The sequence below is a fragment of the Rhyacophila brunnea genome, unplaced genomic scaffold (genome assembly GCF_057557595.1).
Source record: "Rhyacophila brunnea isolate RB1 unplaced genomic scaffold, BYU_Rbru_1.0 scaffold_6, whole genome shotgun sequence".
NCBI lineage: Eukaryota > Metazoa > Arthropoda > Insecta > Trichoptera > Rhyacophilidae > Rhyacophila > Rhyacophila brunnea.
In genome coordinates this window covers 8,561,808-8,583,028 of record NW_028233276.1, presented here as the reverse complement: position 1 = coordinate 8,583,028, position 21,221 = coordinate 8,561,808, and the positions used below count along the sequence as shown (strand labels likewise).

Genomic DNA, 21,221 nt, shown 5'->3' with positions numbered 1-21,221 from the left:
TTGAAGGAAAATAGCGCCGCAGGCGAATTTTTTGCTATTAGAGCAAATTTGTGATAAGTATTTATCTCACTTATCGAGCCCGAGCCCCAGGTTAGAGCCCTGTCAGCCCCCCCTTGTGGGGGCCATGGTTTGGATACATTACTAATAAAATATACACCTACCACTAAGCTGAAACATACAAAATTAAATTTAGATATCAATAAATAAATAAGCGAATAAATATAATATTAGTTAGACACTTACCCAAATCACCAGAGTCTGAGATGCCATTTGGTTAATATGTCTGACACATTGGTTTGCATCATTTAGTAATACCTACGCAGATGTATTATTTTCACACCATTTTTTCTATGCTATTATTGTACCCTACAACATGTAAACAAAATAATTTTCCTCATTATTTTTTTAATATAAACCTAAATTTAATCATAAATACACTATTAATTAATGGTCTCAACATTCAACCGTTGATGATTGAAATAAACTACAAATCCACACTATTATCAGCAAAAAATATGTTTACAAAAAAAACGACTTAAAAGAAGGTATTGCACAGTATTGTATTCACAGCACGATAAATATGATATAATCTAGGTAGATACCTACTACTTAGTGTACATTTTTATTACAATTAGTTGGTACTTAACGTAAATAACTATTATATGCACGAATACTAATTGATTATGTCAAATGTCAATAAGGATTAATAATCATTATGAATAGGTATCTATTTGCAATAGGTACATCCGGTAACTTTTAAATCTCGCGAATGACTGGCAAAAATATTTGGATAAATTAAAAAATACGGTATGTACCTACCTACCTATAAATCTCTACCATAAATTCTCCTTGTTTCGTTACCAACGTTGATATAATATATAATATTATTTTCTTTTAATAACTATGGCGCGACATCATTATTGGTTTTTGCGCAGTATACCTAGCACTGTTATGAAAGAAACTCTTTAATCTGAGTAAATGACATTATATTATTATGACTGATTTATTATTCGTTTGTGATGTTTTACATTTATAAAAATATTTATAATGTGTATAGGCGCCAAGTTTATTAGCATTTGTATACGAAACCGAGCAGTCAAAAATAAAATAAAAAAATCTCTAGCTGAGCGTGGTGACATCATACTAAAATCGCTGCGAGTACCGACTGGATAATAATAAAAAAAAGCATCCGGAACAAAACATCTCCAAAGCTCTGGTTATAATATAGGTAACTAAGTTTAGGTAGCTATTTCTATATAATACCAAATGATTCTCCTCGATTTGCCGCCCTTCGAGTATCTGCCGCCCCCAAGCGACGCTCAATCTGCCTACCCCCACGGGACGTCACTGCATTTGTATGACATAATACTCTCTAAGGGACTGTAAATTATTAATAATAAGCTTTATTAACTAACTATGTAAGCTCTGAAATGAAGATCTGTTATATTCTCTTTTCTCCAATAAGATTACAGGGAATTACAGATTTAACAAAAATACATGTTAAAAATCAATACCATACATTTTTCATTTTAATAAACTTATATAAAATACGTTAAATATATATATGTATAAATGTGTGTATTATTTATATTTGTGTAAGATTTCAACGCAGTTCAATCAATTAAGATTGGGAGACTGCGATGGCTAGGTCATGTGCACCGTATGAATAACAATGAACCGGAAAAGAGAGTGATGTCCAGCAATCCAATAGGACGTAGAAGAAGAGGGAGGCCAAAGATTCGCTGATTAGGTGGAGCTACCAGTGACTGCCGTATTCTGAGGGTACCAAATTGGAAAGCGACCACACTGGATAGGGACAGGTGGAAGGAGCTGTTGGAGAAGGCCATGACCCACACCGGGTTGTCGCGCCCCGATGATGATTATTATTAAGTTTATATTTTTATCAACCTATTTTTAGTTGAAAACTGTGTAAATATGTTATAATATAATATATACAAAACTTATGGTGTTCGATATTCAAAAAGACGAGGATTACTAGTGGGCATTAAAAATTTAAAGTATTTTATTTTACAAAAATTCCCTATCATTTCTCATCCTAAATGAAGGATATGGGCATCTAAAGTGCAAAGGTTACATGTTTATGTTATTCGTGATATATGGCTGGCCATATTATATAGTGCACGAAAAAGTTAAGCAAAATTGGACGCACAGGACGAGATTCGTCAAGAACAACCGCAGTGGGCAGATGCCCGAAATCATTTTCAAATATTAATGCCATAATTTATTATATCTTTTTAAATAGCTATTTTCTCAATCTATTGGATTTTTCTATTTCTATTGGAACACATTGAAAAAAAACGATAATAATTTTAAGTGCATAATATGAGTAAGAAAAAGGGTGATTGGATAAATCAATCAAAATTCATACTAGTAAATTTACCAACTCACTTTTTAATTACCGACTTAATAAAAGATCGAATATTGTGACGTAACTTAAAACAAAATAATAAAACACCGTTTTGCTAGTGCTTAAATTATCCTAATTTATAAAATAAATATGACACCCTTAGCAGTTTAATTGTACAACACAAAGCAATTAAGAATCTTCTTAGTAATCGAAATATAAGATTTCGTATCGAAGTAATCAAGTTGTTTATAGAAAATCGGCTTACCTATAGGTAGTAGGGAGTCGTTTTGTTCGATTAGAAATGTTAATTTAACGTTACAGTAGATAGTGTTTACCTCTGACCTTTTAAGATAGATTTTCACGAATCCTGGCAAAGATGAAAGTGAAACACTATCATATCTATACTATGAACTTCAATGTATAGTATTATAAAACGTTTGATACTTACTGATAAATGTGTGCTTTTATTTAACCTTCTCTTGATTTTCTACAGTCGTGTCGCTTAAAATTCGTATGACATTTTTCTCACGTTGTTATAAAGAAATATGAACGGAAAGTAGTGTTTATTTAAAAATATGTATAATATTATCGTCTTCTTACTATTAAGACCTCGTAAGTCCGATATTATGAAAAAAATGAAGTTTATTCGACAAAATATAAACAATTTTTTTTTTTTAATCAAATCAAAACCTTGGTTCTCTAGACCAGCGGTCCCCAACCTTTTGAACCTCACGAACCACTAAACTCAAAATCTCGAATCTCGCGGACCACTACCACGTATTTTTTCTACACTTGTAAAAAAATGTCAACATAATGATAAAATAAGTAAAATAAATAAACTTATTAACACAGATATTCATTACGAAATATGCAAAAAAAAAACATTTTTTATTAAAAAGGAATCAATACAATTATTAAATTAATATTAATTCTACGTCGACATAGAGGTGCATAAAAGTATATTTTTACAGGTAACAGAAAGATAATCAGTGTGACCTTTGTTGCTGCTTGTTTGAAACAAGGTGTTGGATTCTTGGTTCCAATGACTTTACTGCAAGATGGAGAGCAGGTTGTATTTCAAGCCGACTGCGTTACTTGGTTTTAATTGCCGTAACTGATGAGAGTGTCTTTTCACACAAATACGTAATAAGGCTAAAATTGCAAACATAAATATTATAAGAATATACTGAAAAATTTTAATAAATACGACAATTGCAAACATATTCAAATTACTCTGCGGACCACCAAAATTCTCTCACGGACTACCGGTTGGGGACCTTTAAACTAGTATGCTATCCATCTATTGACAAAATTTAAAAACTCGTAGGTCTCTTGGTGTCAAACATGGAATTAAAACCTCGTATTTCATAACCAGTGTTGGCAGATTCATCGATAAGAGAGGTGTTTAAAATATTGTTTTCATTACGTTTTTTCCTTCTCCTCAACATTTTTCTCAAACAGACTTACGAGGTTTTATTAGTAAGGTGACGATATAGTATATTTTATATGTATATTTAATCCAAAAAGATAAATCCCCCAACATTTTATTATAGTATGAAACCAATAAGGGTGCAATGAAAAATTAATAACGGTATCTTTATAATTTGTTTAAAATTGTTCAGAATTATTTAGATATTTCATAATCTTGATTATTTAACTTACTCTGTGATCATAATTGTATACATTAAAGATTTGATTGACAACAAAATAATATTTTTCTCGATATCTTTTGATGGTTAGTTTTAAAAAACAGGTTGTTGTTCAATTTATATTTTTTAATGACTTGTACTAAAACAATGAGTTATACAGATATTGCATAATATGATCTAAATATCATATTTGTTAACAAATGAATTTGCACTAATTTTCAATAACAAATGAACAATTATTGAACATTTGAATCGTATCACCAGTGCTAGGTTATGGGTAGAAGCAATTCAATAATTTCGCTGAGATTTTTATGAGAAACGCTTCATGTTATGTCAATAAAATACATAGATATAATTGACATAAATGCAGGGCTCGAAATGGACCGGAACGCACCGGAACGCCGTTCCGGTTCATAAAATCTACAAAATTATCGCTCCGTCTCGTGGAATATTAATTTGACCGTCTGAGCTAGATATTTCATATAATAAAAAAATAACACACTTATTTTTATAAATCACATTTACAATTAATGTATTATAGTACAATATAGTTGATATTTTCGAAAAATTATCGAGCGCTCCGGTTCGTAAAATTTTCCATTTCGAGCGCTGCTTAAATGTACAGGCGGCGAAAGAAGAAAAGCCATACAATATTTTTGATGTCAAAACAGTCGATAGCAACAGTAACAATAATAACATTTGCTTCATTTAATTTATGTGGACTGAAAATCGCATTTCAATATTCAATGTTAAATAAAATTGTTCCACTATAATCAATTTAATTATTCAGTTATTTATATTATGTCTTCTCTAAATTCAATGACTCTCGTAAGTGAGTTACGCCATATTGAAAATAGAATTAATTTGTTTTAGTTTTTGTCAAATTCGAATTTGCCTAACAGATTTTCTTTTGTTTATTATTAAAAATTCTTACATGCAAATCGACACTCTTTTGTTAGACTACTAATTAGAACTACTATATTATAATTTTTTAAATTACATACAGACCTACAAACTTATCTGAAGAATGGGATGGGGGAGCCACTGTCGAAAACTACCCAATCAAGACTCGTAACTGGACAAAATCTGACATTCGAATGAAATTTTCAAAATTGCGTATTATGCCTATGGTAGTTCGTAGTTCCATGTTTGGCCATTCTATAGATAAGTTTGTAGGTCTATACTTATAAATTATTACCAAAACCCATACCATAACATTTATAACTGTGAAGTTTTAAATAATGATTTAAAAAGAATTAAAGAGAAACACAATCAGAATTCGTTTAGCATCTTCAATATATTTTACGAAAAGTGGATAAAAAATGTATTTCACGATTAGTTTTCGTATGTAAACCATTAAAATTTTAGTGTTTTTGACATATTTGATTTGATATATAAATTATACGAGTAGTATCAATGACTTTATTCTAACGAAATTTTAGAGTACAATACAATAATAAATTATGGTATGGTTAGCAACACTGATTAGAATTTAAATTAACTACGTAATAAAAATTCTGTGTCGCCCATTTTAATTGAAATTTACATAGGCTTTGTAATTAGCCATAAATTTGGCCGATAATTAAAACAATGTAATAAATATCACGTTTCATTGTTAAATGTGTCTTGTTTATTAATTCATCAGGCATTAAGCAAAGTATTTTCAGGGTGTTAAGCCAAGTGCCCGTAAGAAATGGTTCGCTGGCGGAACAAAAACGTTTATTCCTCTCTTACCTAAATAAAAAAAATCCTCATCCTCTTTGTGTATTTTTCTCGGCAGACGGAACCTATCTCTCTATTATTCCAGTTTAATTGCAGGGGAGTGCCTAGAATATCTGACAACGGCAATAATTAAACTTCAAAACGTAGGTTATTTGTAATAGTATTAACAATTTTCAGACGTAAGTGGCTATATCTGCGTATCATGAAGACTTATAACAGTATAACATTACTAATAAAGAGGTTTGGAGATCACTCAATAATATAAAAGAACATAAAACTACTATTATGGCGAATACTCCACTTACTAGAAGCAACTAGCGGAAAAATATGAAGCTTGCAATTTGAAACATTTTTTTGTTAATTTATATAATATTAAAACATCATACCTATATAAAAATATTAAAAATACATTTTTTGTAAGATAAATTTACAATTAAAACCTTTTAAAAGAACCCATAGTATAATTACATTTTATGTTTTGGTCATTGTTTATCATTAAAATTTAGTGTACAAAGTTTTCTCTTATTCAGAAATGATTTTTAACCAATTAATAGTTTTAATGTAGTTGTGGTTATTTTAAAAAACATTTATTTTTATAAAACATGTGTAAGGCATAACTAGAAATCCTTTTTATTTATACCATATCTAATAAATTGATTGTCACAATATTTATGCTAAAAAATCTTGAAAAAATATGACGCTATACAGGATTCGAACCAGGTTACATCGGATTCCGGCCAAATAAATGTATATTCGAGAAAAATAACTTTTTGGTTATGATTTCAATATAAACACAAAAGCAAAATTTCTTTTATGGAAATAAAAATTGTCTATTAAAGTAAAAAAAAAATTGCACGCTAAAGTTTTCATAGATACCTAGTAAAAATTATCTTTAGAGGTCAATCAAAATAAATTTTATTATTATTTATGGTGGGAATTCAGAAAAATACTCAGGCCAATCTATGAAAATTGTGTTTGGCTGCGCCCGTTTAATCACGGAGTGTACAATATCTGCGAGGGAAGTTAATATAAAGATGCATAGAAATTTGAAGCTGTGAAGATAACCAATACAACAGTATCAAAAGGCTCAACGTTGATAAATCTGGAAGTTTTGTGACGCTCCGGGAGATCACAACTCCGATGTCTGTACTGGGGATAAAAGCATCTCTTAAGTCTCAGTCTGTCCAGTGACATTAAGGTGAAGCCTTTACTGAGCCATTTTTACAGAGGCACCTAGCGGAAAAATACGAAGCTTGCAATTTGAGTATTTTTTTTGATAATTTACAATTTCAACTGTATTAATTAATAAATATGATTTTTTATTTGAAATCAAAGATAAACTTACAATTGTAAAAAATGTAATAAAATGTGAATTTGTTGAATCGGACCGCATCTTATTATTACATATATTTTATGGTCATATTTATTATTAAAATTTAGTTTATTAAGTTTTTTAAGCATCGTTTAAGAGATTTTAGACTTATTCATAATTTTAAAATTTTTTATATCAATTTTAAAAAATCATCGATTTTTATAAAAAATATAAATGTGTATAACTTGAAATCCTTTTTGAAATCCGAAATTGTAAATTATAAAAAAAAATCTCAAATTCCAAGCTTCGTATTTTTTCGCTAGGTGCTTCTGTAAAAAAGGCTTCACCTTAAGGGAGAAGAGATTTTCATGGGGTTCACACCGTACTGTAGCTTCATTAATAACATTTTTTTATACCGTAAAAAATAATATCTAACTAGACAAGTACGTCTCTGCGTATGTCTGACTCTTTTCCATAATATTTCTTATTCTGTATTCAAAATATATTCATGAATCCTATTGCATCGCCATCTTTTAATTTAGTTTTATTGTTCTGCTCGGTCAATGGTTCATATCTTCGCTAAACGACGACAGATGCCACAACCCGCGCCGGAGAATTTCACTCAAGTAATGTTATATGGAAAGAATATAATAAAGATTAGAGGCATCCACTTATATAGAACCCACATAGCATCTGCCCCGAAGAATATAGAAGAGAGAAAGCAGACGTCTTATGCTTTCATTTATATTATTAGGTATATTATAATATAATATTATATTATTGCGGGAATTCTTTTTTGTTTCAATAAAATGCAATGTTGCCAACTGTAATAAAGAAAAATATAACAGACCCGGTGAAAAGGAAAGTTATTCGGCGCGATAAATTCAAGATTCGCTGAATATAATAAAATATGTTCAAATATAGCAGCAATCGAAGTTAATACTTTTTTTTACGTTCAGAGTATCACCCAGTTGGTGAATGGTGCAAAATGCGATATAGGTATAATTATTTTTAATATAATGCTTTAATGATGACCATGAAAATAAATAACATACCTTCCTCTTGATTTATATACTTACCATAGTTAAAATTTAATAAGATTATTATTTTGTACAGTTTTAAAAACATTAAATAAAATATGAAATTCATCAAGACGTTGCATTAAATTTGTAGCGTTAATTTGAGCAAATCTAAAATCCGTAAAAAACAGTTAATTATCTACATAATTATTATATAATATTACAATTGCTTTTTTCGTTGTTAATTATTAATGGAATTATTTGTTATTAGAAATAACAAATACTTAAAATATTCTAGCTTGTCTTAATGCTGACGTGAAGATCTCTTCACTTAGTTTAGTATTTCTTGATGTTGTTTATCTTCAGTAACTTCAAAACTTTTTCGTATTTTACAACGTTTTTATTAGGTCGTATTCTTATGTGTCCGGTGGTTGTTTATTCAGTACAAATCTTGCAATCGATTTTTAACTAACTTCCCGACTAGATAGACATTTGAAACTTTTAGAATATATCAGAATACGATGCTAATGAATTTTTAATACTTTTAGCCATATTTAAATAGAATTGAATTCATTTTCAATTAATTCTGTTTTGCATGAAAAGTTATTTCGGAAGAAATCCGTTAAAAGAAAAACACTATTATTGGTTGCTAGGGGTCTGGGGTCCTAGCAACTAAATTATTAATACATACGTGCGTTACTATGGAAATCAATATGAAACGTCAAAATGACATTTCAGTATTCTATATTTATTCAGTATTTCTATCAAGTACAATTATTTTTATGGTTTATATGTCAAGTTTATAAGTTAAGTTTATATGATTCAACAGAAAATTTAAAAACGTTGTATAAAAAAAGTTCCTTTTATCTTGAAATTATTTAATTCTAATATAATGATATTGATATTGTATAATATTCATAAGTGTCACCGAGTTTCAGTATCCCATACTATGACAACAAAAACGATAATTACTAAACTATATTAGACTAAAGTAATCGGGTTGCATAAAAAATCCCCTATAAAAAGGTAGCAATTTTTAAGGCTGCCTAAATTGAAGTCAGATTATTTAAAAAAAAGATTCAACGTATTCATGGAAATTTGAAAACCAGTTGTGGTAATACAAAAACGCTAGATTTTACGTTAATACAAGATAAAAATTTCCAAGCTAGATGATTTCTAAATAATACTAGGTCTGGCAAGAAAAAAAATAAAATTGACAATGGTTTTAATGCGAAAAATATTAATATAATACTATCTGCCCAATGTGCTAACGGCTGTCGATCAAATAATGATATTATTATCGAAAACCTCAATATTTCTTCTCAAACAACTTTTTTCATTTATATAACTAATACTATTAACAGATAAGAGTTAGCGGTTTATTTTCTAAAAATAAAATATAGTTTTTTTTGTACCGCGTAAATGTAAAGAAAGTATTATTGCTAATTTTAAAATATTTTTTTATCGGACTTTGAGTTTTAAAATCACATTTAAAAATAATTTATTATAAATTCGTAGACCTCTCTCTATAAACACAATTGATAAATAAAATGATATGACTATTTTCATCATTAATTAAAACTGACGGTAAGTAATCATTGTGTATTGAAACAAAGAGAACATTTTCATGTATCTTGTCATAACTTTTTTAACCATTTTAAATTTAAACCAGAAAATTTGTATCAATTAGAAAATATTACGAATTATTATCTTTCTACGTTTACTACATAAAGAACTGATATAAAAACGCAAGAAGTATGTAATATTATTTAAAATGTCAAAAAAAATATTTAAGAAATACAAGGAATGATCTAATGGATCCTATCTTAAGATAGAAAATAGCGCCTACCTAAAATCACGTAAGTGAAATATATTTACATCAAAAGAAATTTATTTGATCACAGACTATTGCCATCTTAATTGGTTTTACCAATAGCAGATGAATTATGAATTTTGGTAGAAAAAAAATCAATATAGTGTATTGCACTACTTAGGTATTAAGATCAACTCCAGACTTGTTAGTATGATGGGTTTGATCAAACAGTAGTGCTTTATATGGCTGGGAACCGCACTAGTAAAAATATAATTAAATAATCGATTTAAGTTAATGGATATTCTTCAATGTTGAAAAAGCTTTTTTGACGATTGTATTCGGTTAGTTGAGTTTTTACTTCTAATTAAATTAATGAAAATAACAAATAACTATATAACGTATTTAAAATATATATATTTGAATGACTAATAATATAAAATGACTTACCAATTATTTCATGGCTAATATGGATTCAACATTTGCAATTATTTTTTTTCTGTCTATTTGGTGTAGATGACTCTTACTTACCTGAAAAAAGAGAGAAAAAAATGTTAGTAAAACAATTAATTTACCTCGGTGGTAATAATAATGTTATCACGCTGAATAAGCAAGAAAGTTTTCGGTTGCAAAGTCATAGTAGTAATCCTCATAATCCTTAATTTATATTTTGAACCAGAGAAAACGTTAAATCTCATCCCTCATTCCATTATTAATTATATTTTTATTTCAATCTGTAATAAAATATCTTTTAGGCGTTAATCATGATGTATAATATCGGATGAAATCGGATGAGGCAATGTAAAAAAATGTGTTGACAGGTATTTTAATAATGGCGGACATTCAAAATCAAAACCTTGTATTGAAATTCAAAGAGGAGTGAGATTAATTAATGAAAAAATAAATATATTTATTTTATTTGCCATTAATAGATAACAGAACCTGCAAAATAGTAAAATAACTCTTTCCTTTATAAATATACGTTGCCTTTTTTATGGTAATTGGAATCATTGCATTTAATTGAAATGCTAAGTCGAAACGACCAGAGCAGCTTTAATGCGACGAAAAAAAATACTATGTTGCTATGACCTAAGCCTGGGAATTAGTAAAAAAATATTGGATGATGTCTTTGTGTCACTTCTACGGATGTATGAAACTTATACCTACATAGAAACGCTTTCTAAAGTTGGGTGTATAGATGAATGCTAGGTGATGATTCCAAGGTGTATCAATGTCTGCATTTTATCATTGAGAAAATTCTGTTAATTGAGGGCTGGAAGAAAATTAAGATTTGCCCTCAGTGCTACGTACCTATTTAGAGTAGTGACAATACAGAGAATATTCGTCAAATTTATTGCCTACGTATAATAACGGATATGGCACAGAAAGAAGAAGAATAAAAAGACGTTTGAGATATTGGTTTTCAGAGTTTCATTAAAAATATAGCCGTAAAAATAATATACTGAAGGTATATAATGAAAACGACTGATTAAATGTGGAAAAAGTAAAGTTGAATGAATGGATCTACTTCTGTTCTGAGCCAAAAATAAAAAAGACAGAGTGCTCACTCTGAAAGAAAAAAAAACAATAAGTTGTTAAATTCGTAATAAAGAATGTCTTGACCTAATTTAAAAGTGGGATTCCGTGAAGATTTTTCAAAAAGGTAAGACTAAAATAATGAAAAAAAAATACTATGAAGACTCATTTTTAAATACTTGTAAAGTTTGAATTTTCTTTCTTTGGAGTAGGTACCCAAAGAGAAAACAGAGAAAAGTTGATTGCTATTCGGAAGCAATGAATTATATTAATTCGTTTTGTTAAAAAATATACAATATTATAATATGCTATCTCCACTCAAATTTTAACATCATAGGAACACTAGGTTCAGATAACTTCAACGCAGTTAAGTTATTCGTTCTATTTATATTAATTAGGCCGACGCTTAAACCGCGCGGCCATCGTGTAGTAGGTCTATAGCGTCGTAGGCCCCAGGTTCGAATCTTGGGTCTGGCAAGTATGAGTCAGAGTATGGACTTAATAGGTTGAGCAAGTGACTGACATCCATTTCTCATAAAAACAAAATCTGTTAATACAAACCTTCACTCCGTGGAGGCCTATATGATCCTATTAGGATCGGACATGGTCGAAAAAAAAAGAAGAATATTAATTATTGAAGATAAACCAACGTTTGTATTTCAACCAAACATAATTTTACTATTGTAATTGATTAATTATATTAAATTTTAAATAACCATGTTAGATTGTAATAAAAGGTAAATACAACTATTATATATGAATGTATATTATAATATAATAAATTAGATATTTAAATTACAAGATCATCCGCTCGGTTGAAATATACGTAATATTATATTGTTTATTAATAAAACATGAATTTTTACCCAGGTAGTCGGATTTGTAGACAGTAAAATATACTATTTGTTAAACATAAATTCTTATAACAAGGTGAAATACTTCCAATACCAATGTAAGATTGAATGTTTTGTACCACTTGAGAATGTTTTATTGATACGAACCATAACGACCCTGGTCATTATTAAATTAAGTGGAATAGATACAACAAATTGTATGTTATTTTAATTAATTAGTCTAATTGTGGATCCGTTGGACAATTATCCTGGCTTTAGGCTTAAATGCAAATATGTATCCTGAACGGTGTGCGGGTGAACTCAATTCAGTGTTGGCATTACAGGTGTGTTTATATGATACATATGTGAGGTTTGAAAGTGTCCCCACATTGTTAGTGTAGTGAAATTCAGTGAATTCATTCATCCATAGATCACATAGTGGACTCATTTAACATGCATCCTTTCCCCAAAGGAGTTTCACCAATACACCAAGCTAAACCGAAAATTATTTCGTGGATTGCCGCCTTACTGATTCCACTGTATCCTGTTATGTAACTAATACTTTGGTACCAATTTATTTTTGTACTATCTAACTTATATTATATTAATGCGGGTTTATTTGTGGATTTGTTTTATTTCAAAAATAATATTATAAAAAGGGTAGATATCATGTAAGAATATTATTGAATATTAATTGTTTAAATTATAACTTTTAAAGACTGATATCATAGATATTATATCTCATTAGTTAACTCCATTAATTCCCAATACGTAACCATTCCCAGAATGGACGATTTTACACCTCTTGAGTGTAGTATTTTTATTGTTTATAATTACTAATGATCTAATATTAGATTTTGATGATTTATTATACGCTTATCGAGTGTATTATTATTCATAAAATAGCGATTTTTTTACGAACACTTCAACTATTCATAATTTGTTTGTAACCCTTGACCTGATATGTAGGTAATGTAGTTTTTACCTACTTTATTGTATTGAGTTAATAGTATTGTTTGTCAGTGTTTATTTGCCTTTTGGTGAGTGTACACAGTGCCTGAAGATGCCGAAAGGCGAAACCCGGGTCGCAAGAAACAACTGAAATGGAATAGTACAAAAATTAAATCCATTAGAATTTTAATTTAGGTATGTTACTAACTACGACGTCTGTCCATCAAAAATTGTCATTTAATATCAACAAAGTAACTTTAATATCGTTAGATGTATTGTATTTAATATTATGTTAGTGCATTAGTACTTTGGTCATTTTATCTTACTAATGCTATAAAGCTACTCAGGAGAGAAAGTATGTACTAAAAAGTAGGTATCCACTTTACCTTCTCTTCAAATAAAAACGTGACACAAGAATGTTCTCAGCGTAGCTTCTTTTTACGGTAGCCACTTATTTACAAGGAAAGTTAAGTGATGGGTACTTTAATTAACTGTATTTCACTGTAAAAGTATATAAAACTGTCGACCAAGTAATTATAATATAGGTATATACATATAATAATGGGTAGAGCAACAAACCTGCTAAGAAAAATCAATAGTTTGCTATTTTTTAAATAACACTAAAAATGTTTAAACATGATTTCATTTGAATATATCTAGCATACCAACAATAAAACATGGAGTGGGGTACCAATCCAGTTACAAAAAAAACATAACCATTATTTTTGTACAGAATTTTTGACATTGCATTCAATTACACATAATTTCATTTAAGGTAATCAACGAATTGAAGTAGTAAAAACTGTATTTCGGAATGAATTTTGTAGACGTAGTCCAACGTTCAATGGACATTGAGAATCGAAGGAGTACAGAAGAGTATGATAATAAGTTTATTTTCACTACAACACGTATCATTGATTTGTGCATCGGATGCGAATATTTCATATTAATTGCTAAGTGTAGATCCTTTGATAGATTCCATTCAGTTGACCATAACATTATTTTATTTTATGGTGGGCGATCTCCAATAAGAAGTGGCACAAGAAGAATACATAAGAATCAGCTGTTTACTTACTCTTGTATGAAATCTGTTGACATGGAAAAAAAATGCGTGTATATTTATATACTGCAGTGATATCTAACATATACATGTCACGATTATTATAGCCTACTCGAAACCTAAAACCTACTTACCTAAAAATAAACAGATACGCTGATGATGTCATATGAAAAAATGTATAGTTAAATAAGTTAGTATAAACAAATGAGCCCGCCAGAAGATGAATCTCTACGTTGGTAAAATATTAATTATATGGAAACGGCAGTCGGATTGACGGCGGTCTTATCTTTCAGTTAGTTCAACATTTTGATTTCAGACATGGATATTCTATCATAAAAATAATATAATATTACATTGAATGAAACACTTAATAAACATACTTAAAATTATTATTAATATAATTATTACATAAATAAAAAATAAAAATAATCAGTAAATTTTATTAGTAAATTAATGCAATGTAAATCCAGTATGTATGACTGGAAACTGCACTTTTTTATTGCCCATCGGTCATCTCTCTTGAAACGGCATATTTTGTTACTGATATAATATTATGCTTATATAATATATGCTATATAATAATATTTTATTTTAGGTTACTATGATTGTGTTGTGAAAATATTCAGTAACGCAATGCAGAAGAGAACTAACATAACTTTGCTTCTAAGCACCGTAAAAAATAGTGCTATAGCCTGATTAACTAAACAAACTACTGGCATTTGTAAAGGCGGTGAACAACTGTGGTGAAAGACCCTTACTCTATGACAAATGACTAGCCTTGAAAATATGACGTCACAGCTTTACTAGCACATATAACTTGAATGGCGACATATCATGGCGAAAAGTACGGCCGTTATAGCGACTCTTTGACGAGCGTCCACTCTCTCATTAACTGCGCATTGTTCCCAACAACGTTAGCGGGACGTGCCGTGTAATATCACCTCTACGCTAGCTCTCTACGGCGTAGAGTCATTAGTGAAACTAGTCTACTTTTGCTTATAACCTGTTAGAAACGTGTAGGGGTTAAAATGGAATAACACAAATCACTATATTACGACATTCAGTTTACGATCGTTTAAAGTCGACTATAAACTGGAGTATTGATAATAGTATGTACTTAATTTAAATTTTAAAATTAAGTAAATAACATATCGTAGGTGTTTTGTAAAAAGGGCGAATCAACCATTTTGGCAAAATCGATATTTTAATGAAAATACAATATGTACCCCACTAGCTTTGTTGTGTAAAAATGGAGAATTTTTATCTACACAGGAAAGTACTTAAAAACGATAATCGACTAAAATTAAATTAATTAAAATTACAAAATAAAAAGCAAACGTGACATATTAGGCCTTTTAAAATATTATATAATAATACCTATTATAATGACAGTATTTTTTCTAAACTTTATTATAAACTTTTTAGATATTTATAATCATCTACAGGTAAAAAACAAATAAATGTTAAAAGTTATAAATCATCCTCCTGTAAAGTAGCATTTTGGTTAATTTGCCCTTTTTACAAAACACCGACAATATAATATATTATGTTCTATGAACCAACCATACAGCATTTTTACTTGTAGAAATCTCACCTATACTAAGATTTTAAATCTAGTATAATTTATTATTGCAAAAAACTTTAAAGTTTTTATTAAATCGCTAGAATATCCTGTGCTTGTCAGTTCTCCTGAAATATGGACTTGAATTTAAGAAAGATTAAAAAAAAAACACAGAGTAGAGCAGCATTGCATGAACAGGAGCGTGTTGGGCATAACGTGGGAAGAAAATAAACAAACCAATGAATAAAAAGGCAGACAAGAGTACAGCCGATAATTAAACAAGCGTTGGACAAATTTAATCATACAGTGGTAACCAAAGGTCATTACATGACCACAATGATGCCTTAAAACCCGCTGTATAGACAAACTCAGAAAGTTCGGTAGATTTTTGTGGCAGCAAAAAACTAGGGATCGAAAAGAGTTAATAAAGCTAGATGAAGCCTTTGTGCAGTAGTGGATCGACCCCGGTTGAGGATGGTGGCGATGGAAACGAGAAAAAAATGTTGCAAGCACGTGTTCTATTGCACCAGACATTGATCCATTAATGACTTTAGCTCTTTTCTATTAATTTTATTGTTAAAATATATACATTAAAAATAATAAATAGAGTTTACGCTTAATAACTTTGCACTCCGGCTCTAGGATGAAAATGATGTAATATATTCTAAAAATATTATATTTACATATATATATATTATCAATTTATTTATTTATAACTACATATTACATTAATACAAGTGAATATTATTTGATGTAATTCTATGCGAGGTAATCAGGCAAAGAGGCGTATCAGTGTTGTAAAAAGTAAAAAAAAAAGAGAAAGTTATACTCTACACAAATGTACTGTTGTTAATAATATCAATAACAATATATGTGTATACGTCATTATAAAATATTTTATACGCTGTCCAAAATAATTCATATTCACTCAGTATAGTCCAGTGCATCTATTCTATACACAAGATTTCTATCGGCAGCAATCCATGGTAGTTTATCATATTAATGTATTGAGATATTATAATTATTACAATAAGTTAGCTATGTCAACTGTCAAAACTATTTATCTCACTCTAAAAGTTAGAACATAGCAGTTATTGTAAAAATTATAATACCTCAATAGATAAATATAATAAACAACCCCTTGATAGCCGCCGATAGCAGCCGCTAGCAGTCTTGTGTATAGAATAGATGCGCAGGGAGCTAAAAAGTTGAATACACATAGCCTAAATTAATGATCATTTTATTAATAGAACGTAATATCTAAAAACGTCTACATTACAGATTTCCATAATTTAATCATTAATAATGCAGATCCAGTTTCGGCGGGGTTAAGAGCTAGCTCATTTTTGATGCAGTGTTGCTAGTTACAGAAAGTGTCTCGCTTTGCCTACCAAATAATAGATGGCAGTCGCCTGTGTACAGAGTTAAAAATAGCATTGCCATCCACGTGAAATCTCCACAGAGGTCATATTATACGACGTGTGTCGAAAAATCCGTTCCTTTTTGTAGAGAATATGGTCATAAATAAAAAATGCCTTCATTTAAATTTATATTGACTATTATTTTATAATGGATATTCTAACGTTAACGAAAAAAACAATTTATTAATTAGTTTGAAATAATATAACGAGTATTAAAAAATTATTGAGTGATTTAGAGAATAATATAATTATAAAAAATCGAAATTAGACAAATCGTATTTATACCACTAAAACTATGGGCACATTTTTGTGTAAATTATTTATTTATTCATTGATTAAGTAATAATTAGATCATCTAACACCTGCTATTAAAAACTACCATTTACTAACTATTTGGATTTTTAAGATATTATTATATTAGTACTGTAGTGTTTCTCGATTTTCTAGTGTCATTTTTTTTAGAGATTACCAAAAAGGACGAACATACTGCCATCTTCATTCAAAGCGTCAAAGTTATTAATGCATAATAAATTTAAATATAATTAAATTTAAGATAATGTTTTTTATTGTATTTATTTTTATAAATTTCACGGAATTTTATTTATAAATACGAATTTGAAAAATATGAAATAATATTATTGTTTACAGAATATATTTATTATTTTATTATGTGTGACATCTATATATAAAACGACAAAGTTGTCGGAAAATTTATGTTGGTCCTAAAGGAAAATTTTCACAGATGTCAGCTTACAATTTAGTAATACGTGGAATAAAAATAGCCTTATAAATAGATATGAGCACAAAATATTTTAAAATAATATAACAAACGGCATTTATTGTGTAAAAATAATAAAATAAAAATGTTATTTGACTAAAAAAATATTGAACATCTACCTACGTAATTAGGTGGTACCTATATAATGAGATAAATAAAATATTACATTATCTGGTAACTTTTTTCATTTTGAATGCAAATACCAATCCATCAATGACTGTCGCTTGAAAATAAAAGTAATTTCTGTAACAAGATTGATGTTGGAAAGTTAACGATAATATTACGTTGAAATCGGAGATCTGAAATCAGGAAATTAAACGAGATCACAATAGAGAAAAAATTGATTGGCATCAAAAAATCACTACGTATTTATTACAATGGAAAACTTAATGTTTTAACCATATTTTATATTAGTTATATTATTTATTGTGATATTGTAGGAATTTATATTAAAATTATTGTGTTATTTTTTTCCATTTTAATAATTATTGTCAATAAAGATTTAAATAATTGAAAACTATTTTTTAAAATTTACTATTGTATATATTTTTTAATCTTTGTGTTTGGAAATAAAAAAAATAGGAAAACTAACAATAAATATGAGGATACCTTTATAATATGAATACGTGTATTAATTAAGGCTCTAAGTACCAAAAAGTAGAATTGCCTGTAGGTACAAAATACCGAGTCATTGCAGTAAAATTTCATGAAGCAGACCTTTTGAAAAATGTGGTTTTACATTGTGAAGCAATCACGGCAGCTTCTATAATTTTAGGTATTAAGAACTCGTAAGTGTTAACACACCATTGTCAGCCATTTTATATTGAATGCCGTTGACCATTACAGTGCTACTTACACCATTATAAATAAAACACGCCAACGGACTTACAACGTAGACAGGTTTAATTATTTTGCTGTATTTTTTTGACTTGCTTGAGGCACTTAGACTATAGTTGAAGTTATTGGTGTTGGTATGTAGAACATTTTTCTATAAAAATGTCAGTTTTTATTTTTTTGGTACTTAGAGCCTTAATTAATACACGTATTCATATAATACATTATATTATTATGTACAGTACACCTGAAATAATTAAACTTTTGACAAAGGTAGCATCAGTATAAATAAAACAGAACAAGAGACTATGCACAAAAGTATTGCTACTATGGAAGAACCTGACAAAGAAGAGAGAAGATGGATAACATAAAATATTGCTTGAAAATTTAATATAAGAATTTGTAATATATATAACATTAAAATTATTATGATTATGTTATTGCATCTCATTCCTTTCCTTGTAAATTAAATCTTATTTTAAATAATACAGAAAATCCATAAATTATACGGCTGTATAAACGCCTGTCGTGGGTCCCAGGTTCGAATCCTAGGTCTGGCACGTACACATATTGTTTTTCAATTTGTGATGAGTCAGAGAATGGACCTAATAGGTTGAGCAAGTCACTAACATCACTATTTCTCGTAAAAACAAAATCTATTAATACAAACCTCCACCTTGTGGAGGTTCATATGATCTTATTAAGATCGGACATGGTCGAAAAAAAACTCTCGTACAACAAACACTTTCATAATTATGGTGAACTTTTATGCAACAACTACATATAATATGCTAATTATTGTCAGCCCGTTAGAACGACTGAAGACATGGCATTCAAAAAGTCTGTAATTAACTAATGATCGTGAAGCGTATAAGGATCTAAAGAATTTTATAGGAGGCTACGTATAAATAATAAACAATGTATTGCTGATGATGTGTCGAGAAATGATTCCGGTGACTGAAAATATTAAAGCTATACTTCAGCTGGGGCATGGTCTAAAACGATCGTGACTACGCGACCATAATTTGTCATAAAAAGTCAACATGTGTCCATTTAATGTTATGTTTATTGTTCTATTACAAATAATAATAATATATTCATTGATATTATGTTTTATTTTTCAAGTAAATGGGTAACGTTTTTTAGTCACCTTTACACGATTTAAGAATTTATTCCTCTGTTGCCATCACAAAACAAATCGACGTGTTCACAGATCGACTTTCGTTCTCCAATTGCCAGCCAATCCGAAATTTCGTCGCACCTTTAGTTGAAAATTATTTGCCGTTTCACTGAAGTACCGTCTTAATATAAAACTTCCCTGCTAGTTCAATTGGCCATCCAAGAGAAATGTTATGCTGGAGAACAAAATTGGCTGCCTAGTACAACCTCCAGATGCAGTGGCGTTCAAAATATGATTTTCTATGTATAATAAACAATTTTATTTAACCACATAGAAATTCACATTCGTGTAAACGTTCTTTGCGCAATTATAGTTTAAAAACATTGAGTTGTATTAAAAAGCCGATAGTTTTATTTAACATAAAATTATTTTATATTGATAATAACTATCATTTTTGGTGGGATGACATATTATTAGAAACAACGAACAATATTTTTAATTGTTTAGTTTTAAATTTATCTATAATTATTCCACAAAATATTAATATAGACCCAAGAACGGGTTCGTTCTGATATATGTAATCAATTAGTAAAAAATATATTCTGAACAACTTAATTATATTATTATTATACGTTATACAAAACACATATTATACTGAAAAGTTTATATCACACACAAACTTAGACTAACCAATTTATTGCATCAGAAATATATATTAAAAAAATAAATATTATTATCAATCAAAGATATCTTTTTACCTAAAGTGATTTGTTATTTCGGTTAATTTATTTTATCTAAATGTTTTATCGTTCATTTTACTCAGCCTAAAACCCTTAAACAGAATAAAACTGTACAGTTCTCCAAGAATTTCTAGAAAAGTGGGTAGTTAGTGTTTTTTCATTGCCTTTCAAAAATCCTTCTTACCTAAGGGATGTGTAAGCTAGGTAAGGGGTAGAGCTTTAATAGATAAGCGTGTAAAACACCACAGGCAGTATCGTATCGTGGTACGCCTATCACTAGATTAGTAGAAAATGTAGGTTAGTAAATGAAACCTTGCAATTTATACTGATTGAGAGCGCCGTAGCACTTTGTAGCGGTTCGTAGCACCACGTAGACATTCAGCGTAGACCTAATGTATTTTGTTTAATCGTGTACAAATGGATTTTTTTCTTTTTTCAGTATATACTTACAAATACGTATTCAATTTACATTGCTCATTTCTACAAGCCTATTTGGTAAATAACTTG

General features: G+C 29.1%; 1 protein-coding gene across 1 annotated transcript in view; it reads right to left on the bottom strand.

The window, feature by feature from the left end:
• The window catches only part of Syt7 (Synaptotagmin 7), a 767,213-nt gene that overhangs the window by 303,256 nt on the left and 442,736 nt on the right, over positions 1–21,221 (bottom strand). The gene's annotated exons all lie outside the window — the stretch shown is intronic.